The 27066-nt window shown below is 45.4% G+C and overlaps 1 protein-coding gene across 1 annotated transcript in view; it reads left to right on the forward strand.

The window, feature by feature from the left end:
- Positions 1-1163: 1163 nt before the first annotated feature.
- FNDC3B (fibronectin type III domain containing 3B) overlaps positions 1164-27066 on the forward strand; it is a 185319-nt gene continuing 159416 nt past the window's right edge. Inside the window, exon 1 of the mRNA XM_066193735.1 lies at positions 1164-1301. The gene's annotated coding sequence lies outside the window, so the exon portion shown is untranslated. The remainder of the gene's footprint in view (positions 1302-27066) is intronic.

Raw genomic sequence — 27066 nt, forward strand, 5'->3', positions numbered from 1 at the left:
AAGACCCTTCATAGCACGGCTGCAATCTCTGGTGGGGGTAAGGCCAAGTCCTATTTTAAGCTTTTCCTGTAACCAGATTAAAGCTCCAGTCATGATTCCCCCACGGCTTGGATGCAGCGCTGAGAGGTGAATGGCCACAACGGCCCCTCCCGGGGGCTCTCTTCCAGAGCCAGGGGATAAACTTCTCTTCTTTAGGGCTGCACTATTTAATCAGTCAGCGCATTTCTTTAGCCCTGAAAATTATTGTCTGGAGGTTTTCCTCTTCACTCGCAATCGATGGGAATGTAGGAATGACCACAGTGATGGGAGCACGGGCCTTGCCTTTGCAGCCACCTGTAGAGGATGCCAGGGGGAGGACGTGGATGGGGACATGCACTGACCTCAGCCTGGAAGTGCTTGGGCAAAGGGCTGCCCTGTCAGAAACGGCATTTTGGTGGCAACTTTCCAACATCCATCACAACCACACAGCCCTGGCTAGGTCTGGGTGGACAGGGGGAGGCACAGAGGATGATGTGTGCTCCAGGGGTGATATTTGGCAATAAGTGAAGGATCTACAAAATATATCTTACGAGGAATAGCTGCGGGAGGGTTTGTTTAATCTAGAGGAGGATGATCAGGTGAGACCTCATCCCTCTCCACAAGTCCCCGAAAGGAGGTTTTAGCCAGCTGGGGGATGCTCTTTTCTCCCACGCCTGCAGCGACAGAACTAGAGGAAAACAGCCTCAAACTGAGACAGGGGAGATTCAGATAAGACATTAGAAAGAAATGTTTTACTTATAGGGTGGTGTGGCATTGAAACGGACGGTCGTGTTGTCACCATCCCTGGAGATGTTAAAGAGGCGTCCGGACCCGGCGCCGGGCGATGCGGTTTAGGGGTTATATTACAGCGGTGCTGCCGGGCGGGCGGCCGGACCGGATCGTCTCGAACCTCGATGATTCTCTAATTCTATTACTCTACGGTTCTAAGCAACGACGAGCGGCTCTCGGCGGGCGGCCGAGGCGGCCCGCGAGCGGGCGGAGGCCCGTGAGCGGGCGGAGGCGAAGGGGGCCGGCCGCCATCGCCGCCCCTGAGGAACGCCCGCCCCGGCGCGAGGGCGGGACGGCAGCGGGGCTGGCCGCCGTCCCGCGCCCGCCTCGGCCGCCTTTTCGGCGGGAGCCGCTACTCCAGAGTGCGCGGTAGCGTGGGCCGGCCGGGGCCCCATGTGGTGCCGACATCACTGACATGGCGGAATCCCCGCCGAGCCCTCCCGGTACTCGCTCCAGCTAACCGGGACTCGCCGCCCCGCACCGCCCCGCCGCAGGTAAGGACGCGGCGGCGCCGCGGGGAAGCGGGCGCCGGGCGGGGAGCCCCGCGGCTCCGCTGCGCTCCGAGCGCCGGGCAGCCGCGTCCCCCCGCCCCGCGGCGCCTCTCCCGGTCCCGGCTCTTTTGTTCGGCGGCGGGACGCGGCCGCGCTCGGTGGAAAGTTTCTCTCCCCGCCCCGCCGGCTCCCCCTCCCCGCCGCGGGAAGCGACCGGCGGGCGGGCGGGAGCGGCCGCGCTCGGGGCCGGCGGCGGGACGGGCGCTCCAGCACCGCCCGGCTGTCCCTGGGGGCGGCCGGCCCGGCCGCTGTCATCGCCGCCGCCCTCCCCGCCCGCTGCGGCTCCCGGAGGAGAAGTGCGGGAGCGGTCGGTGCCGGCGGGGGCCGCGGGCACCGCGGGTGTGTGCGGGGCGGCTGCCCCCGAGCCGCGCCCCGCTCCGCGGCCCCGCTGCCCGGCCGGGGGTGCGGGCAGGTGGAGGAACCGGGGGCTCCTTCGCCCTCCAGAACGTCGGGATCCGGAGGGTATGTTGGAGAAAAAGCTGCAGAAAGGCGCGACCGTCTTCTCTCGGCCCCGTTCTCCCCGCCCGGCTCCTGGCAGAGGCGGCTTGGGGAAGGAAAGCCCTGGAAACTTTTTATTTTTGCTTGCCAGACACCTTTTTAAAATGGCATGCGACCAGCAGACGGAATGAAAAAAGAACAACTCTTTTTTAAAAGCTTAACCTCTCTTAGGTTAAGACCACAGCTGCATCCCCCCCTTCCCGGTTCTCAGAAATGTTCTATTTAAATAAGGTTTTGGCGGAGGTAGTGCGGCTTGGAGTTAAATGCAACGAACCATTTATCCCATCTATATTTGTAGAATAGAAGGCGCGGGGCAAGCCTGCCTCTCTCCATATTAGTAATTTTGTATTTCATTTGCATTTCTTTGTGTCCTTTGAGTGTATAAAAGTACTGGCCTTAAAGGGGTAGTTACCCCATCACGGGGGCGGCGGGGGGGAGGAACTGAGATACGGAGAGATCGGAGTTCCTTGTCGGCTTTTTTTTTTTTTTTTTAAATTTCGGGTTTTTTTATTTGTTATTTGAACTCCTTGCTGGGTCTGTGAGAACAGGATTCACGTATCCCGGTTCCCTGTGCCCTAACCACAGCTGCTGTATCCCTTAACCGCTTACCCTGCAGAACGCAGGGCTCAGCCGGTCCGTTCCTGAAAGGTGCCAAACCAGTCTAACTCGAGTTTAACAATGTGCTAGGTAATGGCATTTCGAACTTCCACAGATTTTTTTAAGCGTAGAACGCTATTTCTCAACCTTTTATTTTATTTTTTTATTCTTTGCAGCAGCAGCCAGCAGCAGGGCTTGCTTAAAAAAGGTTGAGAGTGCCAGGCCTGGCAGCGCCTGGGTGCCTGTACTGGTGTGGGTCTGCGCTTTGTTCTGGTGGGGAGCGGCCGGTCTGGACACGGATGACACAATGTGTGCTTGGCTGGAAGTCCAGATAAAGGCATGGCTTCCATAAACCTCAGGAATGGGCCAAGGGCTGCCTGCCGGGTGGAAGCATCTTGCTCCTCTCGCCCTGTGCGCCGCCGGCCTGGCCCACCTATGGCCCGTGTGTCTGTCTCAGCAGTCGGGGAATACGCTGCCGGTGCTACCAGTAAGAAAATGATTCTTGGCCGAATTCCCGGGGTCATTTCGGGTCTCGCACAGAAGCGGTCTGTTAGTGCTTTTCTCTTAATCTTCAGCACTTCTGTGGTTCCCTCTCGTTAGTTTCAAAGCAGTTGTGATTTGTGGTTGTGTTGGGACCCTGCTGTGGCAGAAACGTCTGCTGCCCCAGAAGTATCATGTATTGTTCTTCCCAGTTCAGTATCTTTTAGCTACTTTATGCTTATAATGTAGCTCAGAGATGAGTCTGTGTGGAAGGTGATATATTTTACTTTTTTTTTTTTTTTAAAGTTTTGTGCCTTTGGGACCCATCTGGTTTGGGTTTGAGGTCACTGCTGGGACGGCAATGAGAGGGTTTTTTCATGCTGTTAGCCTATAGTTGGCCAAAGGGTAAGAAATGAAGGTCGTTAGCAGCCAAAATAAGCTGATATTCTGCTATGGCCAAGAAGCTCAGAGCTGTAACTCCATACTGCAAGTATTTTATCTTTAGTCTCAGAAAAGTTTGTAACTTCCAATCTGAAATGTGTTTATCCTGGCAGGGTTTTTTTTTTCTCTTATGTGTAGTCTTTAGGGAACTGAAAGACATTTTCTCCATCATACCTCTTTCTTAGCAGAGAATTTGGGGTTTTTTTCTCCTCACTTTATAGTTTCCTTTATGTCCTCTGAGAAAGAGAAGCAGTTAAGGGCAATCAAAGTTCTGCAGTTCATAAATCTGTGCAAGAAAACATACACAGGCCATGCAGCAAACTTCTGCATGTGTGTGGTTGTATTCATGAACTTTCTAATGAGTATAACTGACTTTTTCCCTCAAAAATGTAGGTTGTCAGAACCAACATTTACAGTATGAATAAATGTTTGTAGCGTGAGGATGAATGCCGACTAAATACGTATAATTAAATAAAAGGCCCTGAGCCTGAGCGCACCTGAATCAAACAAATTCCTCTCCACGGTGCTTTTCACTGCAGTCTGCCACTTCCCTCCAGAGAAAAGACATGAGGGAAGATGGAGTGGCCTCTTTGGAACACCTGGAGTGGCACTTTGGGACAGACTTGGAGAGCATCCTGTCGCTCCACCAAGGATGTGGCTGTTGGGTTTTAAAATCTGGAAATTGTGTCCCAGTGCGCTGGAATTGTTTCGGGCAACGTGCCGCAAGTTATCGAAATCCCATTTGTTTGCAGTAACCTTCGGTGTGCAGCAAATAAAATAAATAGCAGAAGAAGCCAGCGGAGCCCTGTGTAAATCTCAGCTGTGCAAAATACTGGCGAGGCAAAGAGTTTCTCAAGTGTTGCCCAGAGGATCTGTGCCTCGGTGATTGTCTCTGTGCCGCCGAGTGGTGGAGGCTCCTTTGGAAACAGCAGTATCAAACCCCGTGTTGTTTACGGCCAAGGTTTAGTGTCCCTGTGTGATCTGTCCCTGGAGATGGAAGGTATGTGGGAAGAGGGAAGTTCTTCAAACAAGGCGGTGGAAATAGGAGCCGCTGGATACACAGCCATCTGCAGGCAGGAATGCTGGTGTGTCAGCGAGCAGATAACTCCAAACGGCTTCCAGTGGGGACGTGGTGGTTGGCGTTTTTATCAGTTTATTCTGAGCACCTCTTTGCAAAATTGAAGTTGGAAGCCTGCTCGCTGTTGGATTCCAGACAGTCGGGGGGGGAGGGGGGGGAGCGCACAAACTAATTAAATGTGATTTATTGTGGAATTTGCAACAGTGTTGGAGAGATGAGTTGCCTTTCAGAAATGCTGCTCTGGATGTTAAATCTGTGCTTTGCTCTGGATGAAATACGACGGTGCTGTTGAGCAAGTACACAAGAGAAACGCTGTCTGTGTTAAAGTGTGTTCTTGAGCAGGAGTATTCCCTGGAGGTCCCAGATAGTGCAGCTATGAGCAAATCTTTGTGGTGCTTTTAATTGGGAAAAGGATGGGTTTCCTTGAGCTTAGAGGTTAAAATGTAGGGCTTCTCCAGTGACATGCTTTCTGCGTTTCATCTGAGGAATCCTTTGTTTACAAGTAAATTGTGGTGTTTGTGAGCAGATAGCAGTCAAAAAGCCAACAGCATAAGAAACATTCTCTATTTGTTTTTCTAGTGGTGACAGTTTATAATGGTGTTATACTGAAAATTGCCATGTGGATACTCTGCTTAGTAAACTGCAGCTATGCACAGTGTTAGTTTTGTAATATGAAGCAACAAACAATTCCTAAGTAATTAAATGCATATTTTATAATTTGAGAGGACAACACTGCAGCTAATACTGATATGTGGCATTTGCTTGTTCTGGCATCTGCTCCTCATTCTAGAAGGTACTCAGTGCAGTGACAAGATGGATTCAGGAGAGGAGTTTCTGCTGTTGTGTTTTGGTTTATCTTGTTATTCGTCACATTTAGAATAACTGAAAGCAAACACTTGAATTCTCTGGAGATGAAGGTGATAAGCCTGCCTGATTTTTCTGTGCTGTGTTAGTGTGTGACAGTTCTGTGGCAGCAATGCAAATACCTTAAAACATGCTTTACATCCTGGTCTCTTATCATTGCCTTATACATAATTATGGACATTTCTATTATTAGGTCCTTGCAGAGGACTAATAATAGAATGTGTGTATACATGTATTTCAACATCTACTTCACACTTCCAGGAATGTTTCATATGGAATGCTTTGAAAAGAGAGAAAGAAACTCCTTTCAAGAGGTTAATAAAAACTTCAATGAACAACAATTTTAGATGACTCTTGCCACCCTCAGAGATGCTTGGGATGTTGTGGACAGATTTCCCCATGCTTATAATCTAAACTAGCAAAATCAATCTGCTCTGCTTAGTTTGTAGGTTCTCTGGGCCTCTGTGCAGCTGTGTCAATTTTACATGGTTGTTCTGTTTTCCACCCATCCACTAATAAAATGCCAGTGTTTATAGCCTAAATCCCAGTGTTATCTTTTGCCCCAAATATTTCTGCACAATTCTTTAGTCAAGCCCAAAACTGCAGTGAAGTAAGATGGAGTGATTATTTTGGACCTTGGTAGCAGAAACAGCGTGGGAGTAGAGAGTTGTCCTGTTTTGTTTCAGGATGACCTTACCATTTTCCTTTAGTGTGTGGTTAGTTAGCTGAAAGACTTCATTCCACTTTATAACTTCCCTTTGTTGTAGAAGTATGTCCCTATTCAATGATAATTCACGTAACAGAAGTGACTTAAGCTTGCAGACACTTGAACAGATCTGAGTATGTTACTTAGTATTATGCATTGCTCTGCTCCTTATTTATTTATTGATGTGGAATAATGCAGCAGAGAAAAAAAAAGATGAAAGCATTTGTGGATAATGAGAGCACTGGGTAAGTTTCATTCTGGTCAGCCTGTATTTTCTGTGGACTCATGTGATGTCAACTCACGGAAGGGAAAAAATTGCATTTCGTGTCTTGTTACGAGCAAATATATGGCAACCAGAAGCATCACTTCATTAGAATGTATTAACAGAGCAGAAGAGACCCAGTGAGAACTGCAGAGCTTGTGGAATATTTTGGGGTCTATAATGCCCCAATAGTGGGGATTTTTTTGTCTGTAAGTACTGATAGAAATGGTGAGTTTGAAAAGCAAAGGCACAGCTTTGGCTTGACTGACTCCATGAAGAGTGTTGCTTGGCTGGTGGACTCAGTGTTTTGTCCTTCATATGATGTTAAAGTCTCAGGAGTAATGGCTTAGGTTGAAGTGGGGCAAAAAAATCTTCCTTTTGTGACAGGATAAGGCAACTTGGAATATACCTTGTACATGATTCTTCTAGATGTGTTTGAACTGGGTGCAAGTTTGAGACCTCGTTGCATACGTGCTTGTGTGTGTTCTTCTGTTCTTGTAGCAGGGCAGATGGTAATTGGTGTTTGGCCTTGAGGGGTGTGTTTGGTTGGCTTGAACCATCATAATGTTGGTCTTGTTTTCGCCAGTTTTTACTTCACTTTGCTTAGAACATGCTAATATCCTATATTTTTGTGCTACTCTAAAGCTCTGAGGAAATGATTTTAGATTCTTGTTAGGAGATACATCTTTATTAACTGTAATAAAAATTGGAAAAGGGTTAAAAAGTAAGCTGTAGGTTTTCCCCAGAATGTGTTAGTGTTCCTCCATTACACGGTCTTGTATTGAATTGTGGAAGCCATGACTTTTAAGGTGAGGAATTTGTTCCTATTTGGTTGCATTGTCTGAAGGATGGTTTCTTGAGGGCTGATTTCCACTGAGTCATTCCCCGAGCAGGGCAGAGGGACATTCAGCTGCTATCACATCTTCTGCTTTGGCAGGTTAACTAGGAAATTTGTTTTCAAAGCCTGCCTTGGGGAGCAGAGAGCAACAAGTCTTTATTTTTGAATGCTGGAAAGTGTTAGAAGCTGTGACAGCTCAAAGAAAAGCAAATGAAAGAAAACAACTGTTTCTCACTCTGGATTTTTATGGAATTGGCTTCTGCTTTAGTGAGATTTTTTGGGGTTTTTTTATTCCAAGGTCTGCTTTTCTCAGTGTCTTACTTCCCCGTCCTTTCTTTCACACACTTATTCATTAGCCACCCATGTTTTCTGACACTACAGTAGGGTTTTCCTTTGAATTATCTCTCTGTATGATTTATGTCCTGTTGGTTGAACAGTTTTTAAAGGCGATCCTCAACCAGGCGGGGAGCTGCTTCTGCCCTCGTGCTCCAGGCTGGGGGCTCGGGGTGCAGCATTTGGTCATAGGAGCCGTGTCCCTCTTGAGCAACCCATCTGACAATCCATGTGTCTGGGCAACACAATACTTAATTTGGCACAATGGTTGCTCTTAGCTGGCTTTTCTTGAATGCTTCAGATGTGGGTGAGGGAGGGGCAGCAGATCTGTGTGTGTGGAACGCTGCGTTCCCTTCTGTCCTCTTCCCTTTGGCTTCGTGCTCTTGTTCACGCACTGGTGGTGACGCGTGGCCTTTGCGTGACTAAAATTGCAGGCATGTGGACGTGAGGCTGCTGGGTGGAGGAATGTGTCCATCCAAGTGTGCAGTGTGGTGTGGCCAGCACTGCAGCCCAGGTGCCTTGGCCCCAAGGTGGGTACAAATGCCCAGGAAGGCTGTGGTGTGTGGTCCTCACGTGCTTCTGCAGAGTTGAAGTGGCCTCATCTGGCAGGACCACAGGTGCTGCCTCTTGGATCATACATTGAGGCATTGTTGATGGTACGGGTCCAGCCAGCCATACGAGGAGGGAAAATCCATCCTCGAGTGCTGAGGAATGGCTCAGAACTTTCCTGGCTTGATTGGCAAGGGTGTCGTTATAAAGAAGGAGATGACGGATTGGTGGTAGAGTGAGGTGGCCTCGTGTTTTGGCTGTGGTGTTTAAGAGGTGGTGGCGTTCAAAGGAGTTAAACTGCACATGGTCTGCGGAGAACTGAGGCTTGGAGAGTAACCCAGAAGCAGGACGAGCTGCAGAAAGTTGGTGGTGCTATGGAGAACAGAAGGGGATGGCAAAAAATAAATCTAAATTCTGTAATAAATCATAGTTAAGTGGTGCTTCACTATATCTTTGTTGATGTCTGGACGTGTACATATGTTGTCTCCTCTTAAATGAGTGACCTTGTGTGGCTTGGAGGAGCAGAGAAAATGTCACAGTGTCACAAATAATCCCTCACAGAAATTGTGGAGTGAAAGAATACTTAAGATTCTGGGTCAGTTCAAAATGGCTCGATAGCCAAAAGACTGACCCCTGTTCTCTTCGTGCGCTGTGACCCTGCAGGCTTTCAGCTCTGCTCTGAAGAGTTCAACCTCCTTTTGTACTTGTGAGAAAGGCGTGTTGGATGTTTTGAGGATAAAGGGTTAATTTTATGGCATTTCAGGGTATAAATTCATATGTTCGTAAGTCAGTTTGTTTGACAGTCAATTTATCACTGTTCTCTAATCAGAAGTTTGTTATTTAGGCTGCTGTAGGTACTTTACTGGTCTCTGATAATACTCATAAAACACCCCGAAGAAGCAGAAGTGAAGTCTGCTTTTCTGATACTTCTGTGTTTTGCCTGCACTCAAGCGGGTAGGTCGTTCATTCCCACCCTGTCTCCTCATGTAACTTTCTACTTGTATGTTGTCCTTTTTGGTTTATTTCTTCTAAAACAAAGTTACATTTTAGATCAGCAGGACTTCCAAACAACAGAAGTCAACAAACAGAAACCTTAAAGGACCAAACGAAAAAGACTTTGTATTTCCCATAGTGGTCAACTTAGATGTTGGTGAGGTAATAACGTCATGTTCAGAAGTTGGAAATATCCTACGGATTTCACCAAAGACCCAGAAAATATCTTGTTGAATGACTGTTGTGGAGTACTGGGAAGCACTCAGCTGTTCCTGCCATGCCCAGAAGTTAAAATGCTATAAATAGGAAGCAGCATAAGGTTCATTGAGAATTTTAGTAGCAGATCATAGGCACCAGTTTTGCTTCCTGAAAGTCTAGGGTCACGCTCTTACTTGGTATTGAACATGCAGGTTACATTATTCTTAGCTGACCATAAGCAGTGCACAAGAAATCTTACGGCCAAAGCGGAATTCTGAGATTTTTTCACAAAGCAGAAGTTCTGCGGAGTTTGACATTAAAGTGGAGAAAAGTGACCGAAAGGATAGATTTAGGGTTAGGATAGGGTTAGATAGTTGGAAGAATTTTCTTTACTGTGAGGGTGGTGAGACTGGCACAGGTTGCCCAGAGGAGCTGTGCATGCCCCCATCCCTGGAAGTGCCCAAGGCCAGGTGGAAGCGGACTTGGAGCAACCTGGGATAGTGGAAGGTGTCCCTGCCCATGGCGGGGGGGTTGGTACGAGATGATCCTTAAGGCCCCTTCCAACCCAAACCATTTCATAAGTCTATGGTCTGAGCCTTGTTTCTTGTGTATCAGCTGGTGGTGAAATTAACTTGTTTCATTCTGCTCTGCACATGTTTATTTTTTCAACTCCATATGCTGCTGTAACAGATCTTTATTATTGCTTGTTAAGTTCAGCGGTGCTTTTAGTGACTGCACAAAACATAAACATCCTCTGTGACTTCGTTAGACATACAGTGCAAACTTTTTGTTGACTTGAAGGCTGCTCCTCGGGTCAGTGAGCACTGCAAGCAGCAGTCAGGGCACTGTACACCCACGACTGTGAGGATATGAGAAACAGAAAGGAATTGTCTTGTTACCTAATTTAAGTGTCTTCTCTCTGCAAGCTCTCGTGTGTGTGGTGTTTTATCTTTACCCTTTCCCCTCTCGGTTAACAGGGCTGGATGTGCTTGTCCAGCTGTTCCAGCTGCCTTGTTCAGTGGGCAGGAAATGGTGCTGTGGTGGAAATTAGGCAATTCTGCCGAACGCAACCAAAAGGATCTCTGATCTCTTCCACAGCAGCTACTTCTGGATAAAATGTAAGAGTCGAGTCATTCAGATACTTCTGTAACCACAATCTGTGTAAGGAACAAGGTGGCTACACTTGAATTTTTATGTGCCTCTGAATAGGTTGCTTCAGTGGATGTGTGAGAGCTGCTATGTTACTGTAAAGGCAATATTTGTGGATCTAAAACTCTGAAGTTAGACATCAACGGTTTTACTTCCTTTTGGTATTTTGCGATCGTGCAGTCAAACAGGATGATATTATGCTCTAAAATGTGAAAAGTTTTTTCAGTTTCTCAGACCTTCCAGACTATTCCAGTCCTGCCCTTGCTAGCGCATCTGAGTCCCTTCTGGTCTGTCTTAGTAAATCCTTATTTCTCTATTCCCTTTTTAATTTGTGAGATTTTTCTAGACTACAGTGTATCGATTTCAGCATATCCTCAGTTGTTGGGTTAGTGCAAGGGAAGGATGGCGAGTGAAATGTGGGAATTGGGATGGAGAAAATTCGGATATGTGAAGACATGGAAAACAGCATTGACTGGGTTAGTTTGCAAGTAGACCGAGTGTGTTATTATTATTGGCCCTGCTATAATTTAAGGTTCCATGACATTCTCTCGCAATGAAACGCAAGCAGTACAGTAATTCAGTCTGGCGTGATGGAGTTCACTTGGGCAGTGATAAGAGCTCCTTTGAGCACATTTGATCCAGGCTGGGTAGCAGCAGTGACGTGGTTGTGCTGCAGCTGTGGGCAGTGCTGGGTGGGGACGAGGTGCTGCTCCCTGGCTCCGCGCGAGCGACGTGGCAGCGGGAGATCTGTCCTTTCGCTTCGGGAGGGAAAAGCAAAGCCTTGGCTTGCTGCCTGGACTAAACCTCACATGGCAAGCACAGGATTTGTATTCCAGTTAGAAAGTATATGGGGATGGCAGATTGGATCTGTCAGCTCTCCTCCTCTTCTGTCCTCGGAAGAGTTATTTTCCATTAATGATGGATATGTAAATTTTTTTAAAGTGTCCTGGCTCTGTGGAGCAAGTGAGGTGTAACTGTGATGTCCTGGTTCCCTGAAGGGTTCCCCCAGGATGGCTGGTTGGGCAGGAAGTTTCTCTCTGCTTGTGCAGGGGTGCAGTGAGGTCTTGCCTGTGCTCACTGCCAGGACTGTTCCTCCTCCTGCTCCTATTGCCTGGCAAGTGCAAGACAATTTGAGGGAGCTGTATGCTAAGTGTAGGGGTTTCAAATGAAGAAAACTTTTCCTTCAAAGCTTTGAAGAAGATTTGACTGGTTCTTCAGTGAGTATTTTATGTTGTCTACATACTGTGTAAAGTATCACTTATTTGGTATTTCTGCATATCCCTGCTTTTCTCAGAAAATGTTTTGTAATATTCATCTTGTTCATTTATGAAAGGATTTGGCAGATGGGAGGGGGAAGCAACAACTCTTCTCTCATCATACGCAAAATACACAGTCGGAAGGAAGAAACAGATAAATACCATTTTTATCTATTCTAGTGTATTAGACAAAGGTTTTCTTTGTTTTTCTGCCAACATCAGCTCTTCCTGACCTTTGTGATCAATATTAGCACTGAAGTTTCTTCAAGCAGGTATGGAGACTTTGTTGTGCAACTGCTCAACCAGAGTGTGAACGTGGTCTGATAGTTGTTCATATACAGCCGTGAAGAAAGGTACCCACCCAAAGTGGGAATCCTGTTTTGCTTTTAATAGAGATGGGAAGGGAGATTAACACTATTTTGCAAGTCCTTCTGGGATTTGTTTTGGAAAGTGAATGCATTCTGATCGCCTATGTTAGTGAAAGATGGGTAAATTTGAAGTGGTAGAGTTACAGGCAGGGGTTACAAGCATGACTGGAAGTGTGGAAAGCCTTTCTCGTAAGATGACATGGAGAAATATCCAACAGGAAAGAAGCTCCAATGAACTTTACTATCTCTAAATCCATCAGAGAGGTAAACACTGAAGGCGTGCAGGACTGTTTAAGTCAAAAGCCAGCGCTGGCAGACGAATGTGTGGATGCAAGATGTCAATAAATAAAAACTTCTTTAGAATTTGATCGAGCAGCTTAGTCCAAACCCAGCCCAGCTATCTAAACAGGAGCCAACTTATGGCATGCAGAAAGACCTAAGCACTTTTAATGTACAGGGCTTAATGCAAGGTTATTAAAGAAAATGTGGCTGTGATACTCCCATATATGAATAAGGAGTGTACAAGTAGCAGATGGATTTCAAGGAAGTGGGAGAGCAGAGAAACTGGAATGTAGTCTGATGAAAGTACTGTGGCCATTCGTTGCAGCTGCAAAATTCATAAATCTAATAATTATTTTTTAATGAGCTGGCATTCAACTTCAGCTGGCATCCTTTTTTTCAAGTCTGCTTGCACCTGAAGTTATTCATGTGCAGGGCTGTACAACACCGGTGGTGCAACTTCAGTATGGCTGCAGTCCTGGTGGAATTTCACTTTCATGTCCTGTTGCTTTTATTGGTAGGTCCTGATGTAACAGTTCCAGGAAAGGAGATGGGCAGCTTTCAAAGAGCTTTGAACATCAAGTCAAACCATAAAGGTGCTTTCCAAAAGCGGTGGATCACTTATCAAAGTGGAGAGGTTTGTATCCAAAACTTTAGCAATGATAATCTCTAGGAAAGAGTATGTAAATTCTTCAGATAATCGCAGGCTTCAAAGCAAAATCAGAATGCAAGATAAACTTCTGTTTACACTTTGTCTTAGGAGGGGAAAAAAAATAACAAGGTCAGGCTTATACAAATGTGAATTTAAATATTTAAAAATCAAAATGCCTGAATTTGTTTGCTGATGTGAGATGGAAGCTATACTGAAATACAAGGTGAATGATTTTAAAAAAAGTGAAATCAGTGAACAAATGTGCAGTGCCAGAGTAGAAATACTATCAGTGATAAGGAGAGGAAAATTTAAATTTGGTCATCTGCACCCTTCAGAAGTGGCCGTAAAACCAGCAAATTGCTAGTTCTGCTTGCACCAGGACTCTGGGAAAGGAAAAAACCGGCATGTAGAGAAGGTATTATCCAGCTAATTGTTTGGTAGCTACACTGAAGTTGCTTTGGTACTGACTGACCTGTGGTGTTCCCCTTTCCCAGCGAAATGTTTTTGTGTCAGGCAGAAATTATTGTTTCTTTGGAGAGAGGAGGATGCATCCAGTCCTGCAGACTTTCATCTGAGCCTTTTCCTCTGCAACAGGAGTCGCAGGAACTTGTTGACAAAGCTGTTTTCTGCGATACAGCTGAGATTTTGGTTTGGGGTGGATTTATTTTTGTTTGAAAGAGTCAGGTTTTACTTAAATATATTATCAACACTCTCATTTAAACTTGCGATGTGCTTTTTCCCGAGCTCCTTGGGGGGTAAAAGTTGTTTTAATTGTCTTTATGCTAATGCAGAAGAACTGGGAGCTCGTTTCCATCCATCAGCGCTGGAAACTGAAACAAAAGCCGAGCAAACTTGCAGATGGTTGGAGATCCTGGATCCCAGCCACTGCCCGATGCCTCTGTCATTTGCTGCTTACAAAACGCCGTGTTGGGCGTGTGAGCGTGGACTGTGCCTTGGTCAGCAGCAGGAGGAGGAGGAAGGTGAAGGCGTGAGCCTTCCCCGCGGGGTGCCCAGCCTTTGGCCAGGGCTCCTTGCCAGCGACGTAAGGACTGGCTTGGGAGTTCTCCAGGGTTATAAAACACCCAGCTGTTGAACTTCTAAAAAGTTGTGTGACTGGGCAGCTGGGAACTCGGATGGGCTGGAGGATGAGCTGCATTTGACGGAGGAACAATGGTTTCACAAGCGCGCACACGTACTCCCCTCTCCCCCCTTCTGGGGCCGTGGGTGTGCACTATCGGCAATCCTGGTGCTAATTAAAAATCACAATAAGCCAGTGCGCTTAAAGCTAGGCTTTGTTGGTTTGGATTTTTTTTTTTTTTATTTAACATGTCTCTGACTGGGGAGTTAATGAAACAACTGGGAAACAGCATCTTGCATTGTGGCCACTTGCTCAGTCGTGGCTGAGTTGATGCAAAATATGTTGGAGTTGATTGTTATTGTTCCAGTGGGATTTCGGCCTGCTCTAGCAAGGGAAAAGTTAACATGGGCAGCAAGAGCTAACTCGGCTTCCAGGGGTAAAAGTGCTGGTGGGAGGCCAGCAGCTGACTGGAAGAACCTGGAGCATCCCTGAGCAGGTTGGCAGAGCCAGGAGCACAGCAGAAGTGATCAGTGGGGCTTTATTTAATGCTGGCTGGGTAGTATGGTTCAGTTTCAGTCTCACCCACAAACTGCTAAGCATTTCCTGATTTAGGAAGGTCAATATGGAAAAACTTGCAGTGTAAAGCTGTAGTTTTTAATGTGGATAGTCAAACAGATCCCGTGAAGTGATAATTAGTGTTACTGGCCAGGGCAGGCTGTCAATTTTAGTAGGAAATCATTAAATAAACACTGGTGAATGACCAGTATGCTGGTTCTTCTTCCCTTGGAAGAGACCGGAGCAGTAACAGAGGTGATGTGTTTCATTATCCCCATTTTGCAGCTGAGAAAACAAGACACAGAGGCGAAAATACTGGAGATACTTTGGGGCTTGTTTCAGTTGAAGCTGGACTAGAAATCTTGTGGTCTGTGGGGCTGTGGGGCTTTCCCTCCCCAACACGGCTCTTGACAAGTGCCTGTGTGCAGTTCCTACCTCTGGAAGCCTCTCCTGGAGGAGGTTTCCTTGGCTAGAGGGCAAATAACAACTTGCCTTGTGCTCAGCATATTGTATTGTGTCTGTAGGGAGCCTTTGTGCAAGGCTGACTTGCTGTGGGTAGGGGGGCAAGAACAGTTCCCTTACAAATGCCAGCTAGGTCTTTGCAAACTAATAAAATTGTCAGTAGGCAGTACAGCAGACACCTGATTTAGTTAGGTTATAGTTCTTTTTTAGAAAGGATAAAGCTATCCTGGCTTATTTGTAATTTATATTTCTGGTGAGTGCATGAAGTCATGTTTCCATAAGAAGAGGAAGTACTACTTACTTCCCCTGGCTGATTCCATCTACTTCAGTAGCTAATCTCTGGATTTTCATTTCCAACGTTGTGCCCAACTCTGATTTGCCTGGCTCCTGCTTCTGCTCACTTGTTCTTACTGTTCTTTGATGTCCAGTCCTTGTTGGCCCTGGGACTATATAAAAACAGCAGCCTTTCGAGAGGGCTGCTGTGCCACGTGTTGGGCAGTGGGGCACGTCTGCACCCGCCGGCTGATTCACACACGGTGTTATCAGCTCACAGATTAATCTGTGGTCAGTTGGCTGGCCACACTGCACAACCAAAAGGAAATATCTCCACAGTGTATTAGGAGCTGAACTCTTTCTCTCAGTGCTGTGTGGCACCAAGTCAGACGCTGCCTGAGGAGCACACATGTGCTAACACAGTTATCTCTCCAACCAAAGGTGTAATCTTGGCGAGAGCGCCCTTGGATTTGTTGGACAGGACCTGTTTTATACAGAACTACAATGCTGATTATGTTCCTGTCTTTGCATTCCTTATCAATGGAATCCTTCATTGACTTCTGATTGTTTTATCTGAAGGCTGTGTCTTACTAATGGGATGTAATTGCACTGGGCGACCTGCTTCCCTCTCAGCTGCTGGTTCTGGGTTAACACAGTCTCTGCCTGCTCCATCCCTCTGCATCTGTGTGCCCTGTTGTTGGCAGTAGGTCAGGCATTTCTTTAAAGGCTTGAATCAATACTTAATTGAAAGATTTTGGGGCTGACTTGCCCACTGGGGTAAGTCAACAGGTACATTTTGTGGCTCTTCCAAATACCAAACAGAAGAATTTGTTAACTTCTTTTCCCCTGCATAATTAGCCCTATTTTCACTTCTGTTTTGCAGTGGGGTTCTGCCACTATTAGAGTTCAGTCCTCCTTAGTTTGTTTTAGAACGCAGCTCATTTTCTGTTTTCTTGCAAGTAATGATTATTTTTCTTTGTCTGGCTTGTCTTGACTTTAGCCTTGGTTTCACTTACCAAATTTCTGTACTGCTTTCACTGTCTATTCTTAGTGTCCCTCTTTTACCCCGTTTTAGGCTGCATTACATTTTTGTCTTTTTACCATGGTATCACGATAGGATTTTAGTTCAAATTTCCCTCTTCCTCAATTTTTTCAAGTTGTCTTTTCTGGGGGAAAAAAAAAAAAAGTTTACAATTGTAGATAAATTTTTTTCAAGTCAGTTTTTCCCCTCAGTTCTCATCAGTTTTGGGAAATTAGCATTTGTTGTTCTAAACCTAAACTGCATGTATGGACTCCAATTAATCTCCCTCTAATAACATTTGATTGCTGTGGCGACTCAGAAGTTCTCATGGGATGATTCTGACTGGCTCTGCAAAGATGAAACTTGCAGCTGTTGGGTATTGAGTGCACAAAAGTCACCAGGACAATAAAGCACTGAGGTTTTTTCACACATCTTATATATGTTGAGTGTGTATGGTGCAGGAAGTTTTGTTTGCTCTTGAGCTATGTTTGAATTCCCTTTGTGGTGTAAATCAAATAATTCTCTGAGTGCGTTGTTGTCAGTGGGGGAAGGAAATGGTTTCACAAGTGTTTGCTGTGCAGAACTTGGCGGAGTAGTTCAAGTAGTTAAACATAATGATGTTATAAAAGGAGCTGCTGAGATCCAACTCCATGTGCGTATCAGTAGATAAAATGCTTCTGATGGACATCAGAGTGTGAGTTCGTGGCCTGATGGCACAGCCTTGAGTTGGTGCTGCTACTGAAAGGTCAGTCCTGCCTCCCACTCCCTTGATTCTTGTTTTGGCTCCGTGAGTCGAACTCCCTGGGCTGCTCTGGAAGTCAACCTTGAATATCTGTCTCTCCTTGCTGCTGGCTGGGGGCTCTCCTGGCACAGGCACTGAGGGTCCGGTGAGGCTCCTGCTGTACCTGTGAGGGGCACAGTGTGCCCTGGGGCACCTCCTGTGCCTGCTGCCCCAGTGTGCTCCCCAGCAGGCAGGGACGTCCCTGCTGGGCTGGACTGCAGAGGGGAACCTTCCTTGTTAAATGGACAAAAAGTGTATTACTGTGCTTTGCCTTTAGCCTTTTAGTACTCGTGCTGTTTGAAATCAGTGTCGATGGTGGCTCTCCCTTAGCACCGCCTCCCGCACTAAAGGAGAAGGGTTAAGAGGAGGTAAGTGCAAAAGCGTTGCAGATGCAGTGTCGCGGTCTCCTCAGTGCTCCGCTGTGCGTGCGGGGGGCAGCTTTCTCTGAATTGTGTAGTACTCCTTAGCAGGTGATGTGCCACTTAAAAGAACCAGCTCCTCTACTTGGCTTTCATTTAAATTACATGTTCTCCTTCAATGTTCATTTTAGCTACCTGTCCCAATAACTAGTTTTCCCTCTTTTGAAGCTGTCTGCTCTTGTTTCCCATGTTTGAAGGTACAGGCTTGCACATTCCCCGCGTAAAAGGGCATCAAGAAAGATCTTCCCTTTCTCCTCTCCACAGCTTGAGGCAGAGGTCTGTCTTTGTATTTACTCACTGCAAAGCAGGTTGCACTGGGTTGTAGGTTGCAGGTTGCCTGGCTGTTGTAGCAGCAAGAGCACATGGACCCTGGCTGAGTAAAAACCCAGGGTAGGTGGTCCCTCTTGGCTTCTCCCATGGACAGGGCAGCCCTGGCAGCCCCCGTGAACCTGTGTCTCCTGCTTTGTTTGAATTCTGCCTTAACTCTGTGTGGTAAAGATATCTCTTAATTACTCACTGCTGAAACTCGGTGTTTAATAGCTACTTAGAGGCAGAACTTGGATGGGAAGAATGGGTTTATAGACAAAAGTTGGTCATTGCTTGTTAATTAAAGTCTGTCTTTTCTCAGGGATAATTAGTGCAGCATTGGCAAGAGAGAAACAAAAGTTCAGACGGAACACAGCTGAGCTGTAATCTGCTTATGTTAGAGCCTGAAATAGCAAAGGGTGTGTTTGACTTGAAGTGCTTGTCCATGGATCTTTTACTCCTGTCCTTATGGGGGAAGGGAGAGCAAGCTTTGAAGTGCAGGCACAACTCTAACGCTGGAATACCAAGGTATGAATGGATGACAGAAAGGTAATAGGTACCTTAGAGGCAGAGGTGTGTTTTTTTTCCAGGTGGTGGAAAGAACTACTAGATTATTAACATCTCCTTTAATGTGCTGGTTGGAAATCTCAGCTACTGGGACGCATCCAGGGAAAAAAAAAAAAAAGCGTGCTGAAATACAGAGCAACAATTAATGAGATCTGTTTGGTTTTTCCACCCGAGAACGTAGCCCTGGGGTCATGTTTCCCTCTGTGTGTGTGTGCGGAGGTCTGCCCTTGCAGCAGTGGGCTCAGCTGAGTTCAGCTGGGGTACCCAGGGTCACCTGCTTGGGGCTGCTGTGCCCTCACTGTGTTCCTCGCTCACATCCTGGGAGACTCTTTGGCAGCAGCCTTTGTCTGCCCAAGGCTGGCTGAAGGATTTCAGTGTAGGCATGAGAGGGAGAGAGCTGGGATGCCAGACTGCAGATGGGAAGGTCTGTGTAATGCAGAAGGAATTCCAAGCATCTTTTTGGTTAATTCTGTTTTTTAGAGGACTGTTAATGTGGCTTGATGGGAACTTGCATGTTGAGTGCAGCTTAAGGCTTCTTGAGTACTTCCAAAAATGGTTTTCTAAAGTTTTCCTTCAAACCTCTTTAAATTGACAATTATTGTACTTAAGACAACTCAAAAAGCCCAGTCTTTGTACCTTTATTATTTTCATGAAACTATTGATAATACCTTGGCAGATACTCTGACACTTAATCTATTTTACACCTAATGAGAAAGAGCCCTGAGTCCATTTGATTCAATTAAATTCAGGCACTCATACTCAAGGGCTGAATTTTACTGAACTTAGTATACTGTACTGAAAACACCTTATTTTTTATAACAGTTGCTTTGATTTTATAAGGAAAGACTTCTTTCCATTGTATTTTCAAACGCTACAACATTTCTCTGCAGAAAGTGCTGGTGCTATTTCCAGGACGCCTGGAAGGATTTGGGATGCTAGGTGTTGTTTCTGAAGTAGTGATGGTGACATATAATGAAAAAGAAAACAACTAAAGTCAGCTTACCAGAAACTTCAGAAATGTTCATTGTATTTAGCACTTAGTGTCTATGAAACTGAATTTGGAAAAATATCTGAGGGCACTTTATATCCTCTGAAATGCTCCATTACCTTTTTTGTTTCCCTCACCTTCCTAGAGATGCTTGTTTTCTGTGGTGGTTGTTCAGGTTAGAACAAAAATGGGAATTTGACAAGCATGTAGGTGGCCTTCTCTCTGATGCATATCAGCAGAGCTTCATTGTTTTCGAGACACTTATCCCTAAAACACTTTAAGTTTTTAAGCTGTTAAAATTGTCAGTGATCTGATCAGCTTCGGTGGCTGGTGGCTCGTGTTCAGATTGTGCATTCATGACTGAGAATGTCAGTGTTGGAGTGTGTTTGAGTGGCAAAGAAATGCGGTAACGGGCATGAAGGTTTTTGAGAGAAATTATCCTCTGATGAATTATTACCTGTCCAGTTTCTCAAGAGGCTTAATGACTTTGCAGATTGAGATGCTGCTGTGAGAATAAGTGCTGAGTATATAGGAAAGTATACAATTTCTGTGGATACTGGAGAAAACCTCAAAAAGCCTCCTTTTTTTGATAAAATGTCTTCAAATGAATTGTGTTGCATAAAATTGTCTTGAAGGAGGCTTTGAGTCTTGTGAATTTGGTTCAAGTTTGTTATTGGACTTCAATAGACGAAAAAGATTTCAGTGAAACTCACTGGAAAGACTTTAACCATTTTCTTACTTTCTTAACTTTTTCTCTTCAGTTTTATTCAGCAGTGGAGTTTAGTTGGATTGTTTAGATTATATTAGCAAGTGGGACGGTTTTTTTATAGGTCTGCAGTGTTGTGCAGTTGAACTGAAGATGTTTAATTAGACACTTCATTTTGCTTCCATTCTACATCTTTTAGCTAATTAGTTATTTGGGTTGCTTTATTTTGCATTACGTTGTTTTCATTTGATTAAGTACACTTCTCCAAGGGTACAGAATTAAGAACATACTAATTGCACAACAATTTTGGCACGTGTAGATTGCCTCAGTGTCACCTAAGGACAGAGATTTCTCTGCTTACATTGTTGGCTCTCTTCTCTTCGTGCCCCGTGGGCAGATGTGTCAGAGCAGACACTGTGCTCTCCAAAATCTCTTCCTCGCTCCTGCAGTCTAGTCGGAGCTTGTTGGCAGTGTCTAATGTACCTACTCGCCCTTGGAAATGTCTTGATTTCAGCTTTCAAATGTTCAGACCCACTAGTTTCGTGACGTTTGGTGGGTTTGGAGGGTTGGCGGTGGGATAGAAAGGTGATCTCAGAGCAGAGACCCCAAAGGTATTGTGAATCCCACACTGTGAGTTATGCTTGGAGAAACCAGCAAGCTTCGGCTGGGAGCTGTCATGAGGTGGATGGGCAGCTGTGGTGTTCTCTGCTGGCTGGGAGTAAATTTTGATTGTGGGCATTGCTGGGAGTATAAAGTATTTGAGAGCAATATTTCGAGGAGCAAGTTTCCCCCAGGCACTGAGTGTTCCGGAATAAACATGACTTTGTTATAAAAGTGCCTGCTCCGCTCTGTGTGCAGATCAAGACGTTCTTTTTTTTGCATTTTACTTTGAACATCAGTTATTGATGTGAGGCACCGAGTAGACTCTAACCTGTGCCAGCTAACAAGGGGAAGCCAATAGAAATGAGAAATACTACAATTAAACTTTTGTTGCTGCAGTGCTGACTGAAGCCTGAGTGTGTCCAAGCATGTGGTGTTCAGACAAGATACATATTTCTCTCCGTGGAACTGCTTTTCAAAGGGAATACTTGCTCTTATGAAAACTGTGGCCATAGTACAGTAAATATTTTTAGGTGTGCTCTGCCATGAGAAGAGGTGCAGGTGGTATCTCTTCTGCAAGTCATGATTTCTCTCTTCCATCCCTCGTAGCTGTTGAAAACTTTAACTGTATGTTTTTATTTGGTCTCAGTTAATCAACCCCCCTTGAATATACTTACACCTGTGTCAAGGCTGGTGCCCAGATACTTGGTGGGCAGCGTTGCTGGATGTTGTGGTGGTCTTTGGGTGTGGAGTTGGATGTTGCCCTAAGACAGAGTTAGGAGAGTCAGTACCTCCATGTCCGTGTGCTGGCACAAGGGCCAGTGCACGGGGGCCTTCCCTTGGGATGGGTCTCCTGTACCATGAACTTGTCAGATGTTGCAAGTGTAGTTAATTGGAATGAGAATATCCTTCGGCTAAGGCCGTACTAGAACGCTCCAAGGAGCGCCATCATTTTTTTGCATACTAAAAATGTTAGCTGGTTTTATTTTGAGGTCTTCTACAGGAGCATTAGCCCCTTTGTTGTCTCCAGTAAAACCACAGTGATCTGGTGTTCTTGTAAAGAAATGATATTTAAACAGAGACTAGTGAAGATGTAAAGGGTAAGCGTTTTTATTACTGAGGCTAGATTTGGATGCCTATTAAAAGAATAAGCAGCACTTTAAAATCTTTAGAGAAATTTATTTTAAAAAGGTCCAAATGTCATGGCTGTGGTTTTGTGCTGTCAGAATTAGTGCTTTTATTTCTTGAAATGCTTGCTTTATTTCCCTGTGGAAGAGATGCCCTCATTCCAGAGGTGGCAGCCTTGGCTCTACCTCAGCTGCTTCTTTGCATTTAGCTTTGGATGTTGCCTGTTCTCCTCATAGGATGAGACACAAAGCTACTGAAGTGCCAAGAGTGCCTTAAAGGGATCGAATCGTGATTTCAGTGGGTGTGATTGTAAAGATTTGTCTGCCTTTGGCTAAGAAGTGTAAGCTACTGACGACTGTGACAAAGTTAGATGGGAATTGTCAACTTTGATATTGTTTCGTGGCGCTTGAAGCTGGTCAAGCAGGGAAGAGTTGCTCAGCAGGTGAAGGGGTGACTATCCCAGTATCCCCAGTCGTGTAGTTTAGGTGACTTCATTGAAAGTTTGAGGTTTCTGTGCAGTTGCTGTTGCCTGCAGAAGTCCAATTATCGAGTGTTGTTTGGGCCCCTAGCTGGTCTCATGTTTAGGGGTGGGATGGGCCCAAGACCTGCTTGAAAAGCTGTCAAACTTCCTTTTACAACAACCTGTCCATTCCCATAGCTTCTGGCCCATTCCAGTGGGTGAACTGGCTCAGTAACAGGACAGCTGGTGGAGCTCCCCAGCATGGGCTGGATCTGTGCTGCTCCTCCCTGCTCCCCTTGTGCCTGTGCTGCTGGCAGCCGCCTGCCACGACTGGGATCTGGCTCTGGAAGTGGGACAGGATGTTTGCTTTTGTGGAGTGCAGTTGTTGAGGAAATTAAACGAAGAGATCTCTGAAAGGGCAAGGCACCTACGTCGTATTAGGCCATTAAGGTGAGGGCTGTGGGCATACTTTAAAGCACCTTATCAGGAGACCTTGGGGAGGATGTGCTCCGGATAGCCAGCGGAGCTTGGAACGTCTCCTTGGGCCGTGGAGGTGGCTGGGGCTGAGTACACAGAAAAGGGAAATGGTGAAGAAATCTGAAGGGGCTGGTTCATCCAAAGCTGTGAGGCTGGAATCCTGGGGGGATGTGCAGGGGGAGGCCCTTCCTGGCCACCCCAAGGCGTTGCACACGCTCTCGCACGCCGGCAGCTGGCCCGTGCAGTGACAGATCGGGAGGAATGCGCAACATTTTAAGTGTCATGAAGCTGGATATCCTTTGCCCGGGATATTTCCTGTCCTCAGGAATTTTTCAACAGTGTTATTGGGAGGAAAATCCACAAAATGGAAGTGGGGGAGGGAAACTTGTACATTGCAGAAGATGAGCTCCTATTTTTCCCATCTTAAGTGAAGAGATAAGCTTTGGAGAACAGAAAAATACACACCCCTTGTCTAGCAGTAAACCACCAGCATGCCCAGTTGCACATCGAAATGTTCAGTGATTTGTATTTATTGCTGTCAACAATGTACAGCAATTAACCACTAGTTTCTTATAAAAATGAGACTTTGGAACACTGTTGTTTGAAATGGTATTTAATTCCAAAGAGGGCTGAGCCTTGGGACAGGGATAGCCAGAGCAAATCTCTCCCGACTGACTTCCGCCAGGCTCCGTTGCATGTTTTGCCTGTGCATTCGTTAATGAATAAAAGCCTAAATCATAAAGCGGGATTTAATTGGTGATTTGTGATCTGGTTAATCCCACAGTGAAAGTAAAGTGTGCTTAGCACTGCTGCCCCTGCTCCCCCATTGACGACGGGGCTGCCGCCGCCAGAGCAGCAGAGAAGTGCTTGTAGCTTCCTGCTAGGAAAATACCTTTGTGAGGCTGTTTGTATATGCTTCCTTCTGTAAACTTCAGATAGAATTCACTCGATCCCATGAATGTGGCTGCGTGTTCTGGGGTGGCTGTTGTGAACAAAGACCTTTGGCTATTAAATACAATGAGAATTTATTGTTTACCGTCTATTTTCCTGTTTGTGTGTGTGTTTCTAGCAACAAGTATTTTCATAAAGGATTCATTTTCCTGTAAGGTTCTCAAACTTAGCAACACGTATTTGGCAATTCAGTAAAATCTGTGGGAGGAAGGCGCTGTAATGGAGACGTGAGGCATTAGTGAAGGACCCTGTTCCTATCTTCCCCGTGCTAATAAAAAGAGGAAAGAATTTGGTAGGTGTGTGGCATTCTTAAGGTTTATAGCTGGAATTTGTTTTTTGAAACATGAAGATTATGGTGCGTGTTAAATTTAACCCATTTTCCTTGCGCCCCCCAGCACCTAAGAGAAGGTTTAGTGAAGGAAGACTGAACTCACCGTGCTGAGGTTGCACTTTCTGAGGCCGGAGCAACGTGTTATAACAGAAATCCACGTTGATGAGAGCATTTCAGTCGTGATGCAAAAATGATCTGGAATCTCTGGTATGTGCCAGTGGCAGGAGCTGCGCTCCCCGGAACGCGTGTGAGGCTCTGGCATGCGGGCGTGCTGGGAGTCAGGGCTCAAGGACACACTGTCAGCCCGCACAGGATTTGGTAGCAGGTTAAATCCAGGAAAAAAAGGAGAGGGAGAACTTGAGATTTTTCTCTTGACCGTTTTAGTAGTTCTTTGAACTCGCTTGTTTCTGAACACTGCTTAGAGCATTCCAAGGGTTTTAGGATGAATGAAGGTATTTACACCCATTATGGGGATGAATGTGTATATATATGTACATTCCTCGTGACTTGTGAGGTGATAGCAAACCTCTGTGATTAAATATGGGAAGAGTAGGACCCTGAATGAGGCCCACAGGAGATAAAATTGCCAAGGGAAGCTACGATTTATTGTATTGATGGAGACTGTCCTGACACTATTGTACCAAACAGACCCCACCTTGTTTTGGTTTTGGGACACTGGGATGTGTTGAGATACTGCAGTTTGGAACCAGCAGTGAATTCCATACACCTGTTCTGCATGTCCATGTCTTCTTGCCACTGATTAGGTTTCTTGAATTCATGTTTTAAAAAAAATCTTTGTGACCTCTACCTTGTTTTTTGACTAAGTGCTCTAGTGATTTTAACATAAGCACCTAAAATAAAGACTTTATCCTTTGTCTGGCATAGCTATTTGTATTTGGGATGGTGAGCTCACTTGCTGTAGTTCTACATTACCAGTCTGCCAGTGACTGAGTAACTTGATGACAAATGTAGATCCCTGTTACAGTATCAGTTACAGGTCCGACAGCTGGTGTATAATGTTTTACTGCACTACGTTTCTTTTCCTATACTGGCTCTTCCTAGAGAGAATAGTGACTTCTGAGAGTGAATTGCCCTTCTGTTAGCTGGTCTGAAAATCCCAAGTGTCTGTGATGTTAGATAGCTCCGCATTTCTGCATTTTTTTAAGATCAGCTTTCTGTTACTCTTCAGGAATTCTTAGTCCTTTTAAAACCTCAATGATGCTTCAGTATTAATGCTGTAAGCAGAATGCAGTCAGGGATTGTACAACTGCCTTTTGCTTATTATTAGCCTAAGTACTGGGTCTGCAGGTGGGAGGCTCAACCCACTACTGTTTGTCATAAGTAGTAAATTACTAGTAACAGAATGACTTTCCTTAATTTGATCAATTCAAGAAGTGTTCAAAAAAAGCCTTAAAGACTAATGTACCGTGACATATTCTTAATAATAAACGTGTCATATTCTGCTCAATTTAGATGAAAATGGATAGCTCATCTGTTAGTTCAGACCAAGTATTCTTTTGAGATTTCTGTACCACTAATGTATATCTGTGAGACGGGGGAAAATCAGAGCAGCTCTTCAGCTTCAGACTTAAAGACGAAAGTTGTAACGAGTTGAGGTTCTGATGGAAATAATGGTAAATCTTGTTCTGTACTTCCTTGAGCAGAGGATGCTGGGGGTAAAGCAGCTGGTAGTTGTGCTGAATTTCATATTACTAACTTCTGACTATTTAAAACTGTGGTGGACAATGATGATGACTTTCTGCAGAGCTGCAGCACTGACATGGATGTGCTGTGCTCCAGCAAGCTCTGTGAGCTGTAAGGTATCTCTGGCACCGGTGGGATGGTGAGGGGCAATCTGTGATTTAGATTACTCATAGCAGGGCTTGATGCAGCAACACCTGGGAACGCAGAGCAAGATTAGAGAAAAATCTTATGGTTGAGGTTTTATCTGGGGTAATGGAAAAAAAAATAGTCCAGATTCATAAAGAATGAGGGAATTTCCTCAGTGAGCACCAGGAGGAGGATGGGATGCTGAACAGGTGTTTGGTATTGTGGGGTTTCTCTGTAGCATGCACCACTGCTCATGTTCTCATCAGCAGGTTAAGCCTCCCCTGAACACCCTGGCTGTCTTTCTGTACCAACCTGGAGTTATGATTAGGGACTAGAGAGAGAAAATGGGAGGAGGAATATGTTCACATGAGAGTGACTGGGAGCGTGGTTTTTTTTCTACATGGGTCTATTACTTTTTGGAGTCTTTATAAAACTTGTTGCATGGACATGTCATCTTCCTCCCCTGCCCCAAGAGTAATATGCCATGGTGTAGGTGGAGAATAATATCAGTTTAACTTATTTTTTACACCAGATATTTACATGTCAAATGATGACAAAGTGTCCTCCCCTTAGAAACTGGGGGACAAATGCAATCTGCTTGAATCTCTGGGACCTGTGAAGCCTTTAGCTGGGAGAACAGCTGGTGTTAATGGGTACGTGTTTGTCCTGATTAACTGTGTCCTGCATTGTTAAGGTGGGTATCTGTGTGGGCTCTGTGCTGCCAAAATGTGACCAGACTGGGTCAGAATGTAAATATTAAAGAACTGAGATTGTGCCGTACTTTCGGTGATAACGCCTGGGTGTTCCAGCTTATGCACACAAACCGAGTGTGCCTCAATGGAGCTCCCCTGGGAGTAAAATCTGGTCAGGCCATGTGTCAGTTATATCATTCAGGTAAAATTGAGCACAACTAAATTTGACTGGGAAAGCTTTTTTCTTGCTCAAGTCCTGTGCTAATGCAGTCAGAACCCTGCAGGCAAGCTCCTGCGTTTGCTGATATTCCGATGTTTCTGCCTCCACTGTCAAAGAAAAGTTGCTGTCAAGCCATGCTGAATTTTTCGAATTTATTTATATACATATATACTGTATTTGTATATTTGACCTCGACTCAGTGTAACGTTCTTTGCTTTGTCAGGATTTCTATGAATTTTTCTTGCAGTAGGCAAAGCGAGATGCACGACCAGGAAAAGCTGAAGGCTGTCAGGTCATGTGGTGGTAAAATGCTTTATATTTA

This window comes from Chamaea fasciata, unplaced genomic scaffold (genome assembly GCF_029207755.1).
Source record: "Chamaea fasciata isolate MVZ Bird 193981 ecotype frontalis unplaced genomic scaffold, bChaFas1.0.hap1 SCAF_11, whole genome shotgun sequence".
Taxonomy (NCBI): domain Eukaryota; kingdom Metazoa; phylum Chordata; class Aves; order Passeriformes; family Sylviidae; genus Chamaea; species Chamaea fasciata.